At 41.0% G+C, this 14,224-nt stretch overlaps 1 protein-coding gene across 1 annotated transcript in view; it reads right to left on the reverse strand.

Annotated features, from left to right (window-relative positions):
• PITPNM2 (phosphatidylinositol transfer protein membrane associated 2) overlaps window positions 1-14,224 on the reverse strand; it is a 166,318-nt gene that overhangs the window by 102,729 nt on the left and 49,365 nt on the right. Inside the window, 1 exon segment of the mRNA XM_067539649.1 lies at window positions 14,036-14,131. The gene's annotated coding sequence lies outside the window, so the exon portion shown is untranslated.

Raw genomic sequence — 14,224 nt, forward strand, 5'->3', positions numbered from 1 at the left:
TTTTCCTGTACTGATACATAGCAAAGAAAAAACTAACTAGAAATACCCATATAAACATCAAGTAGCAGAAAACTCCTTAAAAATGTATCATTCGCACCATGCTGTTTAAAGGGATGTGTCTCAGCAAATTTTTTTTTTTTAAACAAACAATTCAGGTTGATAATGTCCCTTTTAAAAAAAAAATCTCAGTATCTATCAAAACCTTCTTTAGATCACACGTAAAAATGAGTTGGGTCCCTAAAGAACATTTGCCCACATCACAGAATCACCCCCACAATTTGACACAATCTAGCGCCTTCCTGGAGTGGAGTGTTGAATGCAAGACAGAGCCTTGGTCTACACTTACCTGGAGATTCGGCGGCAGTCAACGGGAGTTACGCAAACTACGCAGAGTAGCTTGCGTAACTCACGTTGACTCCTCTGCTTCCCTTCTGAGCGCTGTCTACACTGCTCTGTGCCAATGGCAACAGCGTTCCCATCGACACAGCGCTACGCTACTTGAGGGGGTGGTTTACCAGTGTTGACTTCCTGATCAATTGAGCGGGTCTACAGTGACCGCTCAATCGATCCAGAAAGATCGATCTGGCGGCAGCAAATTTGCCGCCATCAGTATAGACATAGCCTGGGTTAAAGTGCACTGGAAGAGCTGCAAAAGGGAAAAGCTTGCAGAGTGCCTACCTTCGCCATGTCTGTCTCTAGCCTGCAGTACAATTAATCCTACACTTCCAGGAATATAAAAGAGAAAAGCAAAAGGAGGTGTGGGCACGTGTGGAAGGTGATGGTATTAAGATGCAAAAAGCTCAAAACAAATTCACTCAGATACCGCACATGTAGATAATGATGCACCGGGATGAGGACACAGATCAAGAAGACACTGCAAGACTTGAAGAAAACATTAAGAGAAAAAGCTGAGTTTACAGTACTTAATCTTTTTTCCATTATTAGATACAATTTGACGTCACTTGCAGAATTTAAGAGCCCATTGTAAAGCCAACGTTTATTATAACGAAAGGATGGAATCAGTCCAAATGCAATATAACTGCACTATAGCTATTAAATCTTGTTACAGTTCACTGGGCAGCCAAATGCTGGCTTGCAGCAAAAAGTGTTTCATGAAACATTTTTTAATATGAAGCTACAAGTACAGGATCTTATGACCATTCCCATGTACGCTATTCCTGCAACATCTGGATACAGAAATATTGCTTTTTTCTTTCTTTCTATTGTGTTAATGACACTGATATATAAGCTCCCCAGAGTGCTCTGTTCAGCTTTTGGCATTCTGACTCCAACACGATTCAATAGTAGGGAAGTCCATTAGACAAATGGTAGTTGGAAAATTAATGTTTAAGGTTATGCCATGCCTGGAGGTTAAGCAAATATGAAAGAGAGAAAGACATTAAAAACCTGCTATGCATAGTGAAGTCATGGATCAGTTTAGGGGAAAAAATAAAATAAGCAATAATCCCCCTCCGCAGCTGTTTAGGGAAAAAATGGATATAAAGAGGAACACATCTGAGATGAAATGTTAAATGTTTCCAGTGGTCTTTATTTTATGCACATTTCAAGCAAGAGTCACAAAAATATCACGAGCACCCTGATGGAAGGCTTGCAGCAGAGCGACTCTGGTCGGGCTCTTGCAGGCTTGGCTCTGCTGAAGAGAACTACGCAAGCCCCACTCTTGCTGTATTGTTCCTCGCCCATGTCTCTCCGCATCACGCTGCTAAAAATAACTGGGTACAAAAATACGTATGAGCATCAGTAAGAGAACTGTAACTGCAGGGGGTTGCTGTAAATAAACATCACAAACGTGAAGGGATGCAGTAAAGGAGGGTATTTTGCATCTTTTTCATGGTAAATCCAATGGCTGCAGATTGTTAAGAAATTGCCATTTGGAAGCCTGTGCAGTTTGTGGACAGCACCTAGGGAGGTGTGATGCCTGGCCACGAATTCTTAGAGATGGCTTTGCTGACTGGGTGTGGCAGCACAACTAATGTAATCCCCAGTGCAGGTAAACAGACATGCACTAACTCAGTTTGAGTTACAATAGCAGTGCGGCCTCGAGCTAGCTGCCCCACAATAATCCCATTAAACCCCTGGGTATATACTTAGGTAGCTAGCCCGAGCTGCTGTCTATACCGCCACAAACACACTGCTATTTTTAGGCCAGGGGTGGGGAACCTTTTTTCTGCCAAGGGCCATTTGGATATTTATAACGTCATTCACGGGCCATACAAAATTATCAACTTAAAAATCAGCCTGATGGTGGTACGCGGAAGACGGCTGAGTGTCCGCTGCCGAATTCCCCCCCGCCGCCGCAAAACCACATCGCCGCCGAATTCCCACCCGCTGCCGAAAAGGGGCAAACGGCGGCAGGTTTTCAGCGGCGGGCACTGCTCCCCCCCCCCACGGAACCCCACCGCCGCCATGAAACCGCGCCGCTGCCGAATTCCCCTCTGCGGTTGCCTTGCCAGGGCCAGACCAAATGATTTTGCGGGCCTTATACGGCCCGCGGGCCAGACATTCTCCACCCCTGTTTTAGGCAGTAACTTGAGCTGTCTACCTGGGAATTGCACCGCCCAGCTGCTGTGCAGACATACCCTAAGGCGGCTGTAGAAAAATCTATTGCTCCTGCACTCTTCAGGTCAAAGAGCTTTTGTAGGGGCCTCTGGGAGGAATTTAGGAGACAACTGTGTGTGATTATGTTTAACCAGTGCCCTTTTTCTTCACTACCAGACAGGTGTGTTGTTACTGTGAGATAACTCACATGTGGTAGCCATCCTGCTGTAAAATCCTAGTGGAGACATGGCACCTGTAGTTTTTACCATGACATAGTTAGGTGAGGTCAACACCACACACCCTGCCGTGGCTGACATAACCTCGATATCCAGAATTACTGGAGCCTTGTCTCCATTAACTAACCTGGGTTAGTGTTTTATCCCACTATCATCAAAAACAAGAGCCACCTTCTTTTGCTGTGAAACATAGCCAAACATGGGGGGTGGGGGGAAGGGTTGCCTATCGAACTCTCCCTATTAGTTCATATGAAAACTCAAATCTACCTGATCTTTACTAGGATTTCACCTGGAGTTAGCTAACTCGAGTTAAGAACACATCTTTTTGAATAGTGAAAGTAAGACTTATGTTAGCAGCACCATGTTAGAGAACTAAGAGCGGTAAAAGGAAGGGCTAACGGGGCAACAGCCTTTAGCATACACCATCCCTATTTGCTAGATGGTTGTCCACTCACCACTTGGAGTCTTCAGCCAAGGACCCAGAGGGGATGACTCTAACCCTGCAGAGTTCCCAGACTCAAAATCACATTTGAGACTGGGGGGTTCTGAACTCAAAAGTGCTACAAAAAACCCAGCCTGCAATAGTTAAAAGTATTGCTGAGTGAACAGGCGTGTTTCACACTTTTATCTACTGCCAAATAAAAATAAAATAAAAGCCAGGATTAAGGTAGCAAATCTGAACACTGCATTTGTTAAAAAGAACATTCAGAGCTGGTTTAAAGATGCTCTTATAAAAGGACAAAATATACACCCTCCATGATGGAGTCATCACCATGGCTTCACAATACTCCCCATTGGAATCCACCAGCGTGAGGTCTATCTTGCCTAAGACAGATCAGAGACTGAGAAAGTGTGCATTAGCTATCCCACAGGAAAACTGCCCAGGTACTGAGAATTCCAGCACAGAAAGCAAAAGGTAGGAGGAGAAAGCTGAAATAGCGGGGGCTGATGATCTGTACTGGAACTGAGATTCAAAGTCCATGGCCCTTTTGTTAAGATCTATGTCCGTTGCTTCTTTCATCCATAATGCCAACAGATTCACACACTGCATAATGCCTTCAGAGTTTCAATCTTGAAAATAATTACATCAAACATCTGATAAATGTTTCCTCCCTTCAACACTGCACCAGGATAATGAAGGTACATGGATAATCAATAACTTTTACATATTAAGAGCAATCAATACATTTAGTGGGCTGATTTTTTTCCATGTGAAGTGATGCAGCATTTTTACACGTTGTATCTTATTGCTGCTGCAAATCATTGCTAATACTAACTGCATCATAGAACCCAGCTTCTAATAACACCTAAATATTTTATGTATTTCCAGGATAGTTTCAGCTAAGCAGATTGAAAGCTGAAGGAAAGGAGTCCAAATTAAGATGCACTGGTAGATTGGTGAGATTTCTTCTACTGGCTGTATAACAAAACATACTGTCCCTTCTAACAACCCTTCTGCACACATGCACCTGCTGCTACTCTAGGCAATACCTTTCAGCGATTTATGCACAAGGTACATAACTTCCGTTAACTCCCAGCTATTGCCCATTGATTATTTAGGTTCAGGACAACAAAGAGGCAGATCCCCTTCTGGCTGAACCATCATTAAGCTACTTTTACTTCCTTAATTCAATGGCTAGCAAGGGGATCAATCTAGTCCCCGGCATAAGCAAGAGCAACCATTCCCATCTATGGCTGGCTGCTGTTCCAGCAGCCAGGGTGAGTTGGTAATTGGGATGCCTTGGCCATGCTCCTTCCCCCCATAGTTCTAGAGGACAGGATGAGTAGGTGGAACAGGTACATCTATAAGACCAAATGATACCCAAGAATTTTCATCCATCACAGCATCACAAAGCAGCCAGAGGAGGGTCCAGGATCTGGCCCAATGTCTTTCAGAAAGAAGAACAAAGCCCATCTTGTTGCTGTTATGTTTTTGCTGAAGGGAGCTGAGTTGAGCTGGTTGCTTCATGAAAATGTGACAGCAGACAGTTCTGACTGGAGCCACAATTAGTATTTCAGTGATTTACTGGAACTGCCACTACAAGCCGGGTGAGGTTCAGCAGTTTTTGGAAGTGGAAGAAAGACACCTTGGTCCCAACACAGGCAATTGCCTGTCCCTGGTCACATCTCTGAGAATGTTCATGCACACAGAACAGCTGCTGCTGAGTCAAGTTTTAAATCCTTAAAACTTTTTTTTTTTTTTTTTTTTTTAAATAATCTGTTTGAAACCTGTTGGCATTTCACAAAATGGAATGGCTGGCAGCAGTATTATTCTCTAGCCCTCAACTGGCACATTCTCTGTAATCATTACTTTTTTTTTTTTGCTTGTACCAATTCAACCCAAAAATATTTTTAATTTTAATTCCTTTTTAATTTGTTTTTTTAAGTATGATTTATAGAACCTCAGTTTGATACTGTACATTTCTTACCCTTGATATGTAGTTTTTAAATGCTTGCTACTTCTGCAGCTAATAGCATCTGCAATGCCCTGGGTGCAGGAGTATTCGGATTTTGAAATTAAGCCATTTCTAACCTCAAAGACAATGTTCTCTTTGGGATGGCTCAAGGAAAATGCCATATTGATTTTGCTCTGCGCTCTCTCTCTCATTGGTGCTAAGGTTTTGCAGATAGCTGGGAACTGATGTGATCACCAATCCAAATGAACAAGAACACAAAGCTCAGATGTAGACTGGTAACTAGAGATTGGCCTTGAGCTGGGAAGTGTTTGTGAACATTCAGATCCTGACTAAATCAGGATCTGATTGTTCACAAACCCAATGAATTCAGGCTCTAGTTCAAAACCACCTTTAAACAGGAACATTTTAAAATCCTAATTCACAGCAGAGCAACCACGGACGTTTCCACCAGAGCTTGACCCATCATTACCCAAAAACATTTCTAGAGGGCCAAAACCAGTATTGTATTTAGCATACAGAGAACTAACACATATGCAGGAAGCAAGTGCAGCACAAGACTATGCCACAAAGCCCAACTCATGTTCCAGAAATGCACAAGTGGGTTTCAGTAATGGACAACTCAACTTCCAAAATTCATTATTCATAATCCTGCTTGAACCAAAACAACACTAGGTCCAGTAAAATTGCTGAGCAATTCCCCTTCCTCAACCCCAGTGCATTAGCAGCAGTCCCACATATGGGCAGGAAAGTACTGCTACATAATCTGGCTCTCTTCATTACAAGAAAAACATTTCAGACACGAATAATGCCCCTCCAAATGTTTGATCCTCCAGCAATGCTCTATGAGCAGCTCTCCACTCTCATTTGTCTACTTATCTACTTAATATTTAATTAAAGATTATATCATGGGATGAAACCTCAAGGAATACATCCAACCAAAACTGGTAACCTACACAGAAGCCACAGGCTTGGTGCTTGGAATTTGACAAAAAAGAAAATAGTTCTAAGGCGGCCAGTATAAAGCCAGATTTTTAAAATGTGTTTTCCATTCCATCAGTCATGGAAAACTCCCCAGTAAGTGTGAAAATCCCATTAAGGCCAAATTCCATTCTCTGTTCCATAGACATAAATCCGCTACAACTCCATCTAAACAAAGACTCACTCCAGTTTTGTGACTCTAATACAAGAGCAGAATTTTGACCCTTAATTGTAAACTTCCAGGGGTAAGGACTATTCTTGCTATCTTCCTCCATACTTTGTGTGGGGTTGAGGATAATGATGATGGTTCAAGAATAAACACAATTAGAAGTGCAGCAAAAGCAGCTGAAGGTAAACATTTAGTTCAAGAGTAAATCAGTGTTTTCCAGAGAGCCTGATCTTTGAGGAAGTCAATGATCATTAAAGGGCTTAAACCAGCAACTGCAGTTCAATTACCCAGAGTTCTGAAAACTGCCTGGAAACATTTCCTCCATCGTATGTAGTTTCAGAAGAGTCATGCACCAGGCTGTCTCTGGGAACCTATTCCATATTCACTGAAGCCAATAGGAGTTTCTCCCTTGTCATCAGTGGGAGTTGCATTGGGCCATTTGTCTGGCCATTGTAATTGAAATAGCACTCTTATCCCAACTGATTGTAATAAAGTTCATATTATTTTATGTTGTTTGAAGGATGGTGGATTGTGGCAGAACTGACAATTGGCATCCCAACATTTCCCCAGCCTGCTGCCTGCTTAAACTTTACCTGCAGATTTTTATAGTGCTTTAAAGTGTCATGCTAATTGAATCCAGTCTTTAGATAAATGTCTGTATAGGAAATAGCTACACAAAACTGATATCCAAGGCCCTGTGAAAAGGACAAAGAGGCGCAATGCTATATCTTTCTTATTAAGGTCTAAGCACAGGGACTTAGCAAGAAAGGTCTGACGACAAGTTATTTTCCATTATACAGCCTGGAGCTATAAGTCTACCTGGCAAAATTCCCACAGAGCTTGCACAGCGACTGAGCACCATCCACAGTGCTAATTTTCCTCTTAACAGCAGAACCATTCATTTACAGTGTTGTGAGCAGAAGTATTTTCCTAGCAAATATTCCAGACTGACTATCAATAAACGAGAAACAGCGCAGTTTGCAAAGCCAGTCAAGCATTGGATGAGCCCAGGGAATGCCAGAAAAGCTGTCATTTCAGTGCATGAGTCAGTAGAAGCAGACTTGCCTGCTGCCGATTAAGGAAAGGAGCCGTGAAGCAGTGCAAAGGTTGGGGGGTTATTTTCGCTGTTACCGTTTGCAGCACCAGACTCCAAATTAAATGTAAAGAATAAAGAACTCCTAGAACCCCTGTGGCTGCATGATGTAACCCCATGCACCATCTGTCAAGCCAGGGGTTAAATCCCCGTTTCAGGCAGCTGCAGGCCCCATAAGCTGCTGCCAATGGTTAGGTTCGTCATCATTCTCCCCACACACGCTCCCAGAAAACTCTTGCTGGCTTATCAAGGCTACTTGACAGCAGCCCCCATTTCCGCTGGGTGGGTGGGGATATAAACTCAAGAAGGAGAGACTGTCATGGGAGCCCGGAGGAGTCTGAAGAGGTATGAGCCTTCATTCATGCCCAAAAGCAACTAATCATTGCAGGAGACTTGACCCATTGGCTCTCTGCTGTAAGAAGCCTGACCTTGTGTTTGAACCCCAGCTATCGCAAGACCTGGATTTATGTTTCATATCTAGCAACAGGGGGCCTTTGTTTTGCACTGAGTGGTGCAAATTCATTCACCTCTGTGTTAGTCACACTCCTATTTGCGCACCCTATAAGAATGCAACCCAAGCATGTTTCTAGCCTGCATCAAATACTGACCAGAGAGAACAGAACTTATTGGGGTTCTCTCTAACACTTGCTGGAGGCTTTAGCCCACCCCATGTAAATGAAGATTAATATTAAGACTGGTTCTCAACACTTACTATACACAATGCCATAATTCTGAGGATCAAAGTACTTTACAGACTAAGTATTCCCCATGATACCTTTGAGTTAAGAAAGATTATCCTAATTTTACATATTGGTAAACTGAGACAGAGTGGGTAAAGGGCTCACCAAAGGTTACCTAGCAGGACATGAGCAGAACTACAAATAGAACCCTAGGCTCCTGTATCTAAATCCCTGCTCCTCTATCCAGTAAACCACATTCACTTGCCAAAGGATATCAGAGCTGGCATTTTTTCACACAATCTTCTCTTTTGGGAAATGCTTTTTACAAAAACTGGAGATTTTGGTTAAATTTGGCACTGTGTGAGATCTCACCATCCTCAACACTGTCCTGAAATTCCCAGTATTTTCACAAAACATTTGTTCATTTTGCAAGCTTTTGGTTGAACACCTATTTTCTGCAGCCATTTTTGACATTCAAAACAGCTAAGTTTGCATGATGGGGAAAATGGAAGCAGAGGAAAGGCATTTTGAATATACAATGCACAAAATGAACAGTACATGAATTTTACACATGCAGATATAAACTGGAGACACAAAGACAGTGGATGTCCATATGGTACTGGAGGTGAAGAAAAGCCCATTTTATTTTTTGATTGCAAGCAAACTCCAGAAGCAAAGCATTCATGCTGGAAATCCACAAAGCACTGAAGTAGTTAATGAAATACACAAAGTTTCCTTTTGCTTACTTGTTAGATTTGGTTTTTTAAAAAGTTATCTGTCCCCCAGTTTCTTTCACAATACCCCAATCAACTTCCCCCCGAGGTCCCATATTTCTTCATTAGCCCAGTCTTCCATCTGATGATTTCCTGTAACAAAGCTGAGCTTTGGCAAACCTCAACTCAAAGGACACCTGCAGCAAAGTTGATCATAATAAAACCCAGGTGCAGAGATAGACTAAGGTTAGAGAAAGCTGGTTACACAGCAGAAAATGACCCTGCTAGTCCCTAGAGGGAAGCCAGCCACATATTTGTATATTTAACTTGTAAGAGCTATTTTGAATCAGAAGTAGAGTATATTTCTGCAGAGTATTAATAAACCTTTTGCAAGATTAAACTCAATCCCACATTTATTTGGTTTCCTTGCTGCGATGTAAACAACATTCAAATCTGTATTGCAGCAACAGCTGTGAAAGGACAGGTGCTGGAGAAGCGAAAGAAAACTACACCCCTTAAGGGAATCTTAACATCTCCATGTGGTCAGTACTAAATACTGTGAGCAGCATCACAAATTACTTTGAACTACTTCCTTGTCCCTGTGGCCCTAAATGACTACTCTGCAAGGTGTTTCACTAGCTGAACAGTTAAGAGGAGATCTATTGGCTTTTTTGTGTTATTTTTAAATTGTTGGTTTAGAAACAAAACAAACATACCAGCACTAAACACAGTCTAAAAACAGAACATATAATACAGGGACCAAAGGTTAATTGGAGGGGGGAAAGGAAATATCTGAAACATACTTAGCGCTCCCACTACTCTAGTATCTAAATCACACTACTTTTGCAAAGCAGGGAAGGATAAAAGAAAGATGGCAATCCACAATTGCTGTAAGAGTAATAATACTTGGCTGCCCAGTCATAGTGAATTTCTTGCAAGGATCTCAAAGCACTTTACAAACATTAACGATTTAAGCCTTGCAACACCCTTTTGATTTAGGGTAATATCATTATCTCTAGTTTGCAGGTGGGGAAATGAGGCAGAGAAAGAGAGATGAAGTGACTTAGAGTCACACAATGAATGGGTGTTAGAGCTGGGAATAGAACTCGGGGCTTCCTGGCTCCCATTTTTAGGCTTTGGCCACAAAACCATCTTTCCTTTCTCTAAAAAAATAGGCCAAATTCTACTGATAACCAGCATAATCCTGCATGACCAAATAATATACCTACATCAGTGGTTCTCAACCTATTTACTTACCACTGTGGGCCTCATATTAAGCTCTCTGTGTGTTATGTGGGCTGCATTCACACAATACATATACTATCTGTATGGCCCAGGGGGTGTTACATGGACTGCAGCTGTGTGCTGATTGGGTTGCAAGTGGCCTGTGGGCCGCAGGTTGAGAACCTCTGCCCTACATGCACTTTACCAATAAAATCAGAAACAATGTGGACTACAGTCGTGTTTAATGTTATTCCTTAACACATGCTGCCTTAAAACTTGGAACTATTAACAACGTCCAAAGAAATGGATCATTCCTGGAAAGTGTCCCAGTTAAATGGATCCACCTTTCAGAATTAAGAGTTTCTCCTAGATTATGTCCCTATATAATCTTCCACGCTCATTGGCTAGCCCAGCTACAAAGACACTCCACCCTTGAGCTCATGTCCCCTTTTAATATGGCACAGACCCCTTTTAAAGGTCAAGGATATTGAGGCCACTATATGTTGTGTAGGCAAGATAGCTTTTGAGTATTTCCCTTAGGACTTGGAAATGTGATTTCAGTATCATGTATGGAAACAGCAAATTTGCCAGAACACCACAATATAACATGGCATCCATGTAAGACGTTCTATACCTCTCCATAGGATACCAGTATTGAAAATCCGTGGAGCAGCCCCCTTTCCCAATGTGTCATGGACATTTTTCTCCCTAAACAACATCGGCTTCAGGAGATGATATAACCCTGATTTAAATGGGATCCTTGAGAGAAAGATTGGTGAAAATAATCTCTGCAATTGATAACACATTATCAGAAGTAATTAACTTGAATCCAGAGCAGTCACTTTAAAATAAATATCTTGGGAATACTTGAATGAATTCATTTTCAAATGGTCAAATACACAAACTAAGATTCAGGAACAAGTACCAGCTTCATTTTTAGTACTTTATTTTGAGTTTTGCCAAGACTGAGGAAACATTTTTTCCTCCTGTTGACTATTGTAATAATCTGAGATCTGATTTTGTTAAGATTCCCTTTGGGATACAAAACTCTGTGTCCAGCTTCATCATAGGAAATAAAATCTTTTAGATGGGCAGGGTTGACCATTAACTATAATGGTTTCAACGTTATCATCTATTAGAGACTTTCCCAAGAGTAGATTTCTTACAACTGTTGATAAAGCTCATGTAATTCCATGTGTTTTTCTTTCTCAGAACAAGTTGGACTTCCATGTACATTTTTTCTCTGTTAAAACTAAACAAAATAAAAATCAAGACTGCAACCCAATACTCAAGGGCAGCTCTACAATAACAATCCATTGTGTGCGCGTGCAAGAGAAAGCAATTAGTAAAGATAGGAAACAGATTTCAGTTTCAGCCTTCCATGGCTAGTATAAACAATGAGCAAACCGTTCCCCTCTTCTTGCCTCCTGAGAGTGTCCTTTTAAGAAAATCCTGTACAAATCAAATTCATTGACCTCAGTCTGCAAAGGTCATGGCACAAATTTATCTTTTAATTAAAACAGTTACAGGAAAGAATTAATTATTGTTTCAATTTGAGAATAGCTGATGTGTTCTAGGCAGGCATGATGCTTCCAACAATAGCACAGGTAGAACTAGAGACCCCAATCCTACTGTACTTGATCCCTGGGTAAATTTTGTAGGATTTGGTTGGTCTCTTGTATGACAGTGCTGTTTGTTGTATTCTCATCTTACACAATAAACCACCACCACACCCTTCTGCAGAGTCAGGCTGAGCTCCTTCTGTGAAATACACCTGGTCTCTCCTGCAGTTTCCTGTCCATCCTTATCTGATTTACAATTTGTCCTTTTTGGTTTGCCTATTGTTTGTGTCTCAAGAATTTCTTTATTCTTGATATTGTGGCTTCAGTTGTCAGTACATCAGATAGTATGATTTCTCACAAAAATCATGCAGTGTACACACGCCCCCTTCATACACTGGGACATTACAGCTGTGTATACACAGTAGGCATATGTTTGATGTAAACAGTGACCTAACCTGGGTTCTGGACTTTTAAAAATCTTAAAATTAAGATTATTGTGTTGGCTTGTTTGTGGGTAGGTGAGTACTGCTGGCCTCTAATGGACTGAATTAGAACTAGTCAAATATCTGTCACAGGCACTGTAATGTTAACCACTAATGGAGATTTTCCATTAGCTCTATGCTTTTGGAGCAGGAGGCTCTAGATGCTGTACCTTTTATTGCCCTGAAGTTTTGAGTGCATCCAGGAAGTCTTAAAGGCACCTTCCAGTTGAGGGTTTTACAGTGCTCCACAAATATTTAATTAATGACTACACCCCAGGAGGCAAGTACTCCTGAGTGAGTAAAAACTGTACCCATTTTATAGATGGGTAAACTAAGGGACAAAGTCTCCTACGGTTTGATGGGAACTGTGTGCTCAAAACTTCTGAAATCCAACTCTAAAATACTGGTTCATGTTCATACAACAAATCAGTGGCAAACCTGGGACTAGAATCTCAGCGTTCCCATTCCCAGTCCTCTACTCTAACCACTAAACTTCCTCATTTCATTTAGACTATTCCATTTATTCTGAACACTTATAATAAATACATAACTAAATGTATGATCAAACAATACAATGGACTGATTTTCTTATTGGTCTCAATCTTGTCCGCTTAATTTGACTCGATCACCAAAAACTACAGAACCCACAGGCTGTGGCTAAAGATAATAAAATCTCTCCAAAGATAACCCCAGACTATCCTGAATCACATCACTATAGACGCAAATAAATGTTTGATTTTTAAAATTCATTACCATTTGAAAATGGATTAGAAGCCTGTGATTTTAAAGCAGGTTCTAGATTTAAATAAATATTTAAAGCTTACCAGACTGAGAAGAGTATCCATTATACTCATAATACAAGAATTTGACATTGTTTCTTGCGTCTATTTTTATTAAAAGTACAAACCCTATTTTTTTTTCAGTGGGAGATTTATGATACATTTGCCAGGCACAGTACAGCTTTGTTACACTAAAATATTGATTTTTGTGTTTCTACTATTCTAGAAAGTCTATGATTGCTCTTCCAGTTTTCTTCAGATCCCAACAGCAAAAGAAATAGATGTCACAAATACTGTGGTTGGCTTTTTGAAAAAGGGCTAGATACATTTTATGACCGATGACATCCATCGCTATGAAAGCTACAATAATAGATAGACAACTGCATGCTTTAGTGACAGACTGATTACTACAGAGGTCATGTAGGAAATTCCCTATGTTTTCCTATATCCCGCTTTGCACAAATGGCCAGATGCAAGGTTTGCATCAGATATTGGCCATGGCAGGGTACCAGACTTGACTGTCAGTGTGAGAAATACTATGCTCTATAGTTTGCGGCCATTCAACAGCACAAGGCTGCTTACAGATCCCTTCCTACAGTTTCAAAACTCACTGTCTGGGACACAGATCCTGACAATAACATACTCTCCCACCCACCCCCACCAACTTGTCTCCTTAGCAAGCTAAACATTGTCTTGCAGAGCACACTGAGCCACATTGCCTGCTTCTGTCACCCTTTATATATTTACTATTCTCATGAGCATTCTGGAACTCCTCGCAGTCTAGATTGTTTGGAATCAAGAGTGTGACGCTAGGGCCAAAAAAGCCAATGGCCCAACTCCGACCTTTCAAGATCTATTATAGGAAAATACAATGGTAATGAGGGTCATTCCTTATAAGTAGACTAGAGCTTTGATATGCAAGTGTATTGTTGGTAGTTATTTGATGTTATTTATGTATCTCTTGTTAGAGGTTAGCAATGTAGATAAACTGCTTCCCTGTCTGTCACTGTTCTATTGATTAAGAGTTCAAAAGAAACATATGAACATTTAGATGGAACTTTGAATGTAACAATACTATTGTTTGTAATTCTCTTTGAAGTTTAAGTAGTAAATACTCGTGAATGTTTGTAAAAGGCCAATTACCTTATGCGACTGTAACTAGTTACCGTTGTGCTCAGGACACAGGAGATGGTACTTCAGAGTCTCAAGTAATCATCTATTAATTGTTCAAGGAGATACCTGCTGGCAAGAAAATATCGGTCAGCCTGCATGGATCTATAAAAGACTCTAGTGAACTGACCCTTTTATCTCAAATCTGTCCAAGCTTGTCAG

The sequence above is a fragment of the Emydura macquarii genome, unplaced genomic scaffold, assembly GCF_026122565.2.
Source record: "Emydura macquarii macquarii isolate MOO-44397 ecotype Brisbane River unplaced genomic scaffold, CSIRO-AGI_Emac_v2 contig_554, whole genome shotgun sequence".
Classification (NCBI taxonomy): domain Eukaryota; kingdom Metazoa; phylum Chordata; order Testudines; family Chelidae; genus Emydura; species Emydura macquarii.